At 33.6% G+C, this 10652-nt stretch overlaps 1 long non-coding RNA gene across 1 annotated transcript; it reads left to right on the forward strand.

Moving 5' to 3' along the window:
- Positions 1 to 240: 240 nt before the first annotated feature.
- LOC113770007 lies at positions 241 to 541 on the forward strand. Its single transcript, XR_003468375.1, has 3 exons — positions 241 to 267; positions 338 to 400; positions 499 to 541. It is a non-coding gene; the product is annotated as an uncharacterized LOC113770007 (long non-coding RNA).
- The last annotated feature ends 10111 nt before the right edge of the window (positions 542 to 10652 follow it).

Genomic DNA, 10652 nt, shown 5'->3' on the forward strand with positions numbered 1-10652 from the left:
ATCTGCAACAATCTATTGCTGTCAAAAGTAATTCTCTGTGCAAAACCAATGGTAAATCAAAAGGCAAGCTGAAAAAGCATGATTCTGTATTTTTGACATTTGAACAAGGTTTGCCTACACAAATTAATTCTGTCTTCTATGTTTACACAAGTAATTCTGTATTCTATGTTTACCTTAATTCTGTATTTTTTTTTGCTCTTCTAGGTTCTTCATCAAAAAATTCGTCCAACTATAAATGCGGAAGAATCAATAAACTAAATGTGTCAGGTATTTCTTGTTATAATCATATTTATCACTCTATGTTTCATATAACAATTTCTTTGTTTTTATCTGGTAGGTGATCCTCCTATATGCGATAGCTGCTCTAATTTCTTGCATGAAACAGTTGATAATCTTGCAGGTTTAACCCCTTAATACTATTTTTACAAATATTTGCTCAGTGTTGGTTGGTCACTGAATTTGATTTATGTTCTTACACTTTTTTATTTACCTAATCAGGTATATCAATGACAGTACAGCCTCAGCCAGTGGAAACCAATGTCTCTAATGTCATAAAAAATCATCCAAAAGATATGTATAACTAAAATGTATCTGAAAATGTTGCAAAACTTATATGTCCTTATCAGCAGCATTATCGTTTTTACGTCCTGACTAGCGACATTATTGTTCTGTAGGCAAAAACTCAAGCCAAAGGAGATCAAGTATCCGAGCAAACAAGACTTACATGCAAAATAAAGGTATCATTCCTATTTCTTTATGTTATATCTGTTCATATACAAATATGTATAGTTCTTTCATATGCATATAACATAGTGATAAAAATGCTTTGTATTCCTATTATTGTACAGCATGTAAAAATGCAGTTGGTGTAGACACTCTGAATTTCATTAGCCATAATGCAGACCATCTCTCTGATGCATCAGATTGTAAATATTGTGGAGCGAAAAAATTCTATTCAGAGACAACAAACTTTTGCTGTTCTGATGGAGAGGTTGTGCTCCATGAAAATAAGCTACCTGATGTATTAATTGAACTTTTTACTGGACAGAGTGAAGAAGCTATACATTTCCGAACCTATGTTAGGACCTATAATAGCATATTTGCATTTACTTCCTTTGGTGTTCACTATGACAAATCCCTTTGCAAGAGGACAAACGAAATCTATACATTCAAGATACAAGGCCAAACCTACCATTTTATCAATGAACTAATACCGCATGGAGGATCAGGAATGTATCTTCAGCTTTATTTCCATGACACAGAATATGAAATTCAGAATCGATTAGCAATATCAGAAAGGCCGACCGAAAGTATTGTAGTCAAGCTAATGGAAGTAATGAAAGAAAATCCATATGCTTGCTTCTTTAGGAGTTTGAGAAATGTCCCAAACTTGGACTCATATCAGATAGTATTAAAATCTCACTCCGACAATGACCAGCGAGTGTTTAATAAACCCGCTGTATCTCAAGTTGTAGCTTTATGGGTTGAAGGAGACAACACTAATCAAGGTTATTCTAGACACATTGTGACGCCCCCACTTCTCCCAAGAGCAAACTCAAGGGTATCCGCGGAACGCCTACCCAACTCTCGTCAGGACTCGAGACAAATCGATTCAAGTTTAACAATATATAACAATTACTACTAGTCTAATAAGGAAAAGTCGCTTCCATAATCGAATATCCAAATCTTACACCACAAGTTCAAAATACATCAGTTACCCAATTTTTATATCAGGATCCAGAAGATACATCAATTCACAAAATATACAACAACCAAATGTCTAGTCGGTTACTTTATAAATCCTAATACAAAAGTATATTCAAAGGGTTCCATCGAGTTTCACTCCATCTATTCCTGTTAAGGAAAACAAATCTACGGGGTGAACAATTGCTCGTGAGGCCAAGAAAACACACATGCAAGCACGTTGTCCAAGTAACAATCCCAATATTCAAGTAGAACAATAATATATTCAAGTAAATTACAATTAGAGCGAAAAAAGTAAACATAAACAATTCAAGGATATAGGAGCTCTTAAGAGCTAATTTTCACTTGCTTCGCCACTTCTCGATCCGATACCCTCTCGTGATGACACTCCGTCATCCGGGTGGGTATTATATCCTTTACAACTTCACTTATTACTTCCTCCGGCCAACATTCCACCCTTTCGGATCCGTAACCAAACACGCACGAAAAAGGCGATACTCGTCGAGTATGTCGAACGAGATCTCAAGAGATTAAGTTTTGATTTTTAGAACACGCACGAAAAGGGTGATACCCCACGAGTATGTCGAACAAGATTTTAAAAGATCAAGTTGTGTTTTGTTATTCTTTTGGTTTATCAAGTTTCTCGACCAAACCCATGCCGACTCGAGTTGCAAGATTGGCTAAGAGAATTGGGCGTCCCCATAATTCGAGGAGATTCACTCCACCCGACAACACGACACGCACGACACGCACGACCCGCATGATAACATGCTATGCATACGAAAACGAGTATATTTTAGTCGACGAGATTCACTCAAATCAACTTTGAAAACCAAGTTAATGCAAGTAAAGTTCAAATAAAGGAGAGCGAGTGCGATACAATACACACTCGTCTCATCAAGTGATATTCACGTATATAAGCAGGTAAATCAAGTAAACGCGACAAGTTATGCACTTGACACTCACCAATTCAAAAGTAATTGAGCGAGTAAAATCTTTAGTTATCCCTTCCGGGATTCTCTTCAAAACTCGCTTGAGTACTTGAAGCAATTAATAAGCATTTTTCACTCATAATCACGCATTAATCAAAAAAGGAATTACACTCATCTAAACTAGTCAATACCTCAAACCGAGAACCTTAGCCACTCAAAATAAAGGTTCAAAAGTGAGGTTTTATTAACAGAAGAAAAACTGATTTTCATCTTTGAAATCGGGTGTAAAACGATAAAGTGATATCAAAGAAAAAGAGAGAATTTGAAAAAAAATTCCATTTCCTTTAAGCTATGAATTTTCAGATTTATTACACTTACTTTGAAAAAATCGTATCTCACTCTCTACAAGTCCAAAATTGAAAAATTTGGTACCGTTGGAAACAACTTCCAAAGTACTAAAAGTTCTTAGAATACACTTTCCCATGGTTCCAAACAGAAAGTAATCAAAATTTAGCTCAAAATTGCCATTTTGGGGCACTTGAGACAGGTTTAGGTCGATTTTTGGCCAACTTTAAAAATTCGGCAAAATTCACTTGATTTGAACTAACATCTGAAATTTGAAACTCTATTAGGGTTGCAATTCAAGTTTAAGACAAAATAAACGGAACAAGAGTCGGAGTGTTGAGCACCAATATATGATAGCTCAAAGTTGGTGAAAAATCGAAACTGTTAAACCAGATTTAAATTTCAAACTTTGGGATTTTGGTTAGGTATCGAAACGGATTCGGAACGACACCAAATTTGGTATGAATACACTACCAGGTAAGGGCTACTCCTGTGCCAAAATTCATAGAAAAATATGTACGAAAAATCGGTTAACGAAACTACTAAAATCCCAAGAAGTTCCAAGGCAAATCTGCTGTAGACTTCCGTTTTCAAGCATTTGGCCAAGGAAATTCCCTCGACATGGTTCATTGGTGTAGACAAGGTCTAATAAACGTTCCAAGATAGGTTTGGTAGGTGACTAACACCAAGAATCTCGAATTAACAAGTCTCAATCAAGTTTAGTAATAATTTTGCCCAAAAGAAGGGTTTTCTTTCAAGAAGTTAGTTTCGAAATACGGTCACAAATCATTCAATTCAACTCGGAATTGGACGTGTTTGGTGATGTTGAAAAATACATTCATAAAGTAACAATTTCTCAGAAGAAACCATTTTTAAAATCTGTCCACAACTAGTTCACATTGGAGCCTAAAGTTGTAGTTCATGTTCTGCCTTCCAGGGAACTAACGAAACAGGACAGCCAAGTTCAAATGGTTGGTACGAATTACTCATGTGGAATCAGGACGTGCATTTTATACCGTTGGAAAGTTGGAAATGTCTAGTTTCCAGTGCCGCAAACGGCACTCGATTTCGACATCGGAATAAAAAGTTATGGCCGAAAGAAAAGGACTGCCTGGGCAATCCGGGAAAATTTTCCAGTTTTGCTAAACCTTTGAAATCACTACAATTGACCAACCAAAACATGTTATTTTTCAATGAAACTTTCTACACCATTCATATAACATATATACATCACAAACAAGTCATTAGAATCTCAAAATTTCGCACCAAAGTGCATGAACATGGCAGGGGTAAAATGGTCACTTTTGTTCATTGCACCTTCCTTGAATTTCTACCAACAACCCAACATTATTCCACAAATTTAAGCACTAAACCAACATTATAATAGCATCATCATTCATCAAATCAGTCCATCCAATCCAAGTGGGAGTTCATAGAGCCCACACAACAATTTTTCCAACATAAACAAGTTACACACATGCATGCATGAGCTTATATGTGCACTACTACTTCCATAAATCAAGATTTTCAAAATTGATCATCACCTACTTGTTTAGATGAACCAAGGCAGAAATTTCAGTCCAAAATTGCTCAAGAAAATCGTGGAAAGCAGCCTCATTTTTTAACTTGAGTGGTTCACCAAGTGATTACAAAGTGTGGTTAAAGTTTGAGGTGATTTGGAGTAAGATTTGAAGTAGAAATAAAGAGTTTTCTTTCATTTCTTTTCTTTCTTGTTTTGGCCGGCTCTTGAGGTGAGAAAATGAGAGTTTCAGCCGTGCACTTGAGGTGAGAAAAGAAGGTTTTGATCTGGTGTGATACTTCCATGAGAAACTTAAGAATGTGTTGCCAAAATTGCTCCAAAAGTCAACTAAGAATAGTGTGCGTACGCGCGCTTTTCGTGCTCGATTCCTCTCGAGTTTGTTTTACTTGTGTTCTAAACCTCTGATGCACTTGTATTCGTACTATTATTATTCACTTTTAATGGTTTCAAAAATAATGGTTTTAAGTCTCCCAATTAATCGAGCGCGTAAAAACGCGTACTTCCGATTTGTGCGCGATAAAGTGAAATTTTCAAAAATTTCTTATAACAATAGTATCACTAACTAATAATTGAATATTTAAACATAAAAATACCTATTTTAAGACAAATGTACAAGTTTCCAATTTTTTAACCTTATTGTATTCTCGAATCGATTATTATTTCCAATCGCGTATTCACTATTTTCATTTTAAAAATATAAATAAGTCATATTTCCATGTAATTGAGTATAAAGAGGTTGAAATAAAATATTCGAGGCAAACGGATAATTAAATATTGAAATAAGCTAGTAATAGGGGCTTAAAATAGGAAATTTTGTGAGTCCTCACATAAGTCGAGTTTTAATTCCTCAAATATCCCATTAATTTTTCTTAATCTACTATTGATCATTCTTACTTCTCCAAAATTAATACACTCTCGATTCAAATATAATCTCGAAAAACGTGTACTCGTTATTCCGAACTAAACGAGTTTTCGAAAAGTAAATTTTCTAACAAAACGCTTTAAAAACATAAGAGAGGCGTTTTTCCATATAAATGAATTTTAAGTAGTCAAATTAAATAATTCGAAGAAAAAGAGTGAATATCTATTTAAATAAACCAGGAATATTTGACAAAAATAAGAAAATTTTCGAATCCTCACATTTTATTATTTTTGTCAAATATTATTGATTTATTTAAATAATTATTCACTCTTTTTCTCCGAATTATTTAATTTGACTATTTAAAATCCATTTATATAGAAAAATGCCTCTCTTATGTTTTTAAAGCGTTTTGTTAGAAAATTTACTTTTCGAAAACTAGTTTAGTTCTGAACAACGAGTACACGTTTTTTGAGACTATATTTGAATCGAGAGTGTATTAATTTTGGAGAAGTAAGAATGATCAATAGTAAATTAAGAAAAATTAATTGACGATTTGAGAAATTAAAACTCGACTTATGTGAGAACTCGCAAAATTTCCTATTTTAAGCCCCTATTACTAGCTTATTTCATTATTTAATTGCCCGTTTGTCTCGAATATTTTATTTCAACCTCTTTATACTCAATTACATAGAACTATGATGATTCTTCTTTTTATTTGTCTATCTAAGGTTCTTAGTAGGGCTGCAAACGAGCTAAGTCGAGTCGAGTTTTGAGCTAATCGAGCCGAGCCTCGACTAAATTTTACCAAGCTCGAGCTCGAGCTCGACGAGCCGGCAATTTTCAAGCTCGAGCTCGAAAAAAATAAAAAATAATTATTTTATTTTTTAAAAAATAAATAAAATAATATTTTTTTCTTAATAAATAATAAAATATTAAGGATATATACGTAATTTTACTATGAAAATAAAAAATAAAAAATATATATATAATATACGTAATTTTATTATTAAATAAAAATAAAAATAAAAAATATATATATATATACTCAAGCTCGCGAGCTAACGAGCTTAATATTCTGAGCTCGAGTTTGACTCGAGCCGGCTCGAGCTCGACTCGAGCTTGACTCGAGCCGCTCGATTCGTTTGCAGCCCTAGTTCTCAGTGACCCTAGTACCGTACACACTTTTTGCAAAACCCTAGATTCATAAGATAGAATCAAAGTTTGACTACTAATTGGGTAAATAAAAATTGTGAGATATGGATCAGAGAGTGTAAATTATTGATTGATTTGAAAGGCATGACTATTAAAGGATATGACTATTATCCTAAGTATGAATTTCGAGAACGAAATTCTTTTAAGGAGGGTTGAATGTGAGGATCCGAAAATTTTCTTATTTTTGTCAAATATTACTGGTTTATTTAAATAGTTATTCACTCTTTTTCTCCGAATTATTTAATTTGACTACTTAAAGTCCATTTATATGGAAAAACACATCTCTTATGTTTTTAAAGCGTTTTGTTAGAAAATTTACTTTTCGAAAACTCATTTAGTTCGGAACAACGAGTACACGTTTTTCAAGGCTATATTTGAATCGAGAGTGTATTAATTTTGGAGAAGTAAGAATGATCAATAGTAGATTAAAAAAAATTAATTGGCCATTTGAGAAATTAAAACTCGACTTATATGAGGACTCGCAAAATTTCCTATTTTAAGCCCCTATTACTAGCTTATTTCAATATTAAATTGCCCGTTTATCTCGAATATTTTATTTCAACCTCTTTATACTCAATTACATAGAACTATGATTCTTTCTTTTATTTGTCTATCTAAGGTTCTTAGTGACCCTAGTACCGTACACACTTTTTGCAAAACCCTAGATTCATAAGATAGAATCAAAGTTTGACTACTAATTGGATAAATAGAAATTGTGAGATATGAATCGGAGAGTGTAAGTTAGTGATTGATTTGAAAGGCATGACTATTATCCTAAGTGTGAATTTCGAGGACGAAATTCTTTTAAGGAGGAGAGAATGTGAGGATCCGAAAATTTTCTTATTTTTGTCAAATATTACTGGTTTATTTAAATAGTTATTCACTCTTTTTCTCCGAATTATTTAATTTGACTACTTAAAATCCATTTATATGAAAAAACACCTCTCTTATGTTTTTAAAGCGTTTTGTTAGAAAATTTAATTTTCAAAAACTCATTTAGTTCGAAACAACGAGTACACATTTTTCGATGCTATATTTGAATCGAGAGTGTATTAATTTTGAAGAAGTAAAAATGATCAATAGTATATTAAAAAAAAATAATTAGAGATTTGAGGAATTAAAACTCGACTAATGTGAAAACTCGCAAAATTTCCTATTTTAAGCCCCTATTACTAGTTTATTTCAATATTTAATTGCCCGTTTGTCTTGAATATTTTATTTCAACCTCTTTATACTCAATTACATGAAACTATGATTTACTTATATTTTTAAAATGACTCGTTTCAAAATTTAATTTTTGAAAGCTCGTAACATGAGAATAGTGAATACGCGATTGGAAATAATAATCGATTCGAGAATACAATAAGTTTGAAAAATTAGAGACTTATACATTAGTTTTGAAATAGGTATTTTTATGTTTAAATATTCAATTATTAGTTAGTGATACTATCGTGATAAGAAATTCTTGAAAATTTCACTTTATCGCGCACAAATCTGAAGTACGCATTTTTACTCGCGCGATTAATTGAGGGATTTAAGACCATTATTTTAAGACCATTAAAAGTAAATAATAATAGTACGAATACAAGTGCATTAGAGGTTTAGAACACAAGTAAAACAAACTCGAGAGGAATCGAGCACGAAACGCGCGCGTACTCACACTATTCTTAGTTGACTTTTGGAGCAATTTTGGCCACACTTTCTTAAGCTTCTCATGGAAGCATCACACCATATCAAAACCCTTCTTTTCTCACCTCAAGTGCACGGCTGAAACTCTCATTTTCTCATCTCAAGAGCCGGCCAAAACAAGAAAGGAAAGGAAAGAAAACTCTTTATTTCTACCTCAAATCTTACTCCAAATCACCTCAAACTTTAACCACACTTTGTAATCACTTGGTGAACCACCCAAGCTACAAAAAGAGACTGCTTTCCACGATTTTCTTGAGCATTTTTGGATTGAAATTTCTGCGTTGATTCATTTAAACAAGTAGGTGATGATCAACTTGAAAAATCTTGATTTATGAAAATAGTAGTGCACATATAAGCTCATGCATGCATGTGGGTAGCTTGTTTATGTTGAAAAAATTGTTGTGTGGGCTCTATGAACTCCCACTTGGATTGGATGGACTGATTTGATAAATGATGATGCTATTAATGTTGGTTTAGTGCTTAAATTAGTGGAATAATGTTGAGTTGTTGGTAGAAATTCAAGGAAGGTGCAATGAACAAAAGTGACCATTTTACCCCTGCCATGTTCGTGCACTTTGGTGCGAAATTTTGAGATTCTAATGACTTGTTTGTGATGTATACATGTTATATGAATGATATAGAAAGTTTCATTGAAAAATAACATGATTTGGTTGATCAATTGTAGTGATTTTAAAGGTTTAGCAAAACTGGAAAATTTTCCCGGATTGCCCAGGCAGTCCTTTTCTTTCGACCATAACTTTTTGCTCCGATGTCGAAATCGAGTGCCGTTTGAAGCACTGAAAACTAGACATTCCCAACTTTCCAACGGTATAAAATGCACGTCCTAATTCCACATGAGTAATCCGTACCAACCGTTTGAACTTGGCTGCCCTGTTTCGTTAGTTCCCTGGAAGGCAGAACATGAACTACAACTTGAAGTTCTAATGTGAACTAGTTGTGGACAGATTTTGAAAATGGTTTCTTCTGAGAAATTGTATCTTTATGAGTGTGTTTTCCAACACCACCAATCATGTCCAATTCCGAGTTGAATTGAGTAATTTGTGACCGTATTTCGAAACTGACTTCTTGAAGGAAAACCCTCCTTTTGGGCAAAATTATTACTAAACTTGATCGAGACTTGTTAATTCGAGATTCTTGGTGTTAATCACCTACCAAATCTATTTTGAAATGTTTATTAGACCTCGTCTACACCAATGAACCATGTCGAGGGAATTTCCTTGGCCAAATGCTTGAAAACGGAAAAACGGAAATTCAAGACAGATTTGCCTTGGAACTTCTTGGAATTTTAGTGGTTTCGTTAACCGATTTCTCGTACATATTTTTCTATGAATTTTGGCAGAGGAGTAGCCCTTATCTGGTAGTGTATTCATACCAAATTTGGTGTCGTTCCGAGTTCGTTTCGATACCTAACCAAAGTCCCAAAGTTTGAAGTTTAAATCTGGAATTTTATTTAACAGTTTCGATTTTTCACAAACTTTGAGCTATCATATCTTGGTGCTCAACACTCCGACTCTTGTTCCGTTTGTTTTGTCTTAAACTTGGATTATAACCCTAATAGAATTCCAAATTTTAGAGGTTAGTTCAAATCAAGTGAATTTTGTCGAAGTTTCAATGTTGGCAAAAATTAGCATTAGCTACCGCTTCTTGTGGAGTTGCAGCATCAATATTACCAGGAGGTAGAACAACACACTCTCGATTCAAGATTCCAATTGATATGAATTCAGTTAACATGTGTAAAATTAGTAAACAAAGTGCACTTGCTAAACTAATTCAAGCAGCTAAACTTATCATTTGGGATGAAGCTCCAATGGCACACAAAACTGGTATAGAAGGTGTGGATACACTACTAAAAGATTTAATGGGTTCTTCTGAATTATTTGGCTCAAAAATTATGGTTTTTGGTGGTGACTTTAGACAAGTTCTCCCTGTTGTCACTAAAGGTTCAAAGGAAGATTTTGTACAAGCTAGCTTAGTAACTTCATACATTTGGCCATAGCTTCATAAACTATACCTCACAGATAACATGAGAGCAATATCAGATCCAGAATTCACAGATTACCTTCTCCGAATAGGGAATGGACTAGAACCAGCAATACAAGGGTTAAAAGTAAATATCCTCTCCCACTATTGATACCATACAAAAGTGAAACAGAATCAATTTTTGAACTTATCAAAACAGTTTACCCAGATTTAACTGCTTTTTCCAAGGATGATTTTTCATTGGTAAATCGAGCAATCCTTACTACAAAAAATGAATTTGTTGATATGTTAAACAACTTGTTAATTAACATTTTTCCAGGTGAGGCTCAAGAATATATTAGTCGTGATAAAACACTTGACATTTCAG

Source organism: Coffea eugenioides, chromosome 5 (genome assembly GCF_003713205.1).
Source record: "Coffea eugenioides isolate CCC68of chromosome 5, Ceug_1.0, whole genome shotgun sequence".
NCBI classification, from domain to species: Eukaryota; Viridiplantae; Streptophyta; class Magnoliopsida; order Gentianales; family Rubiaceae; genus Coffea; species Coffea eugenioides.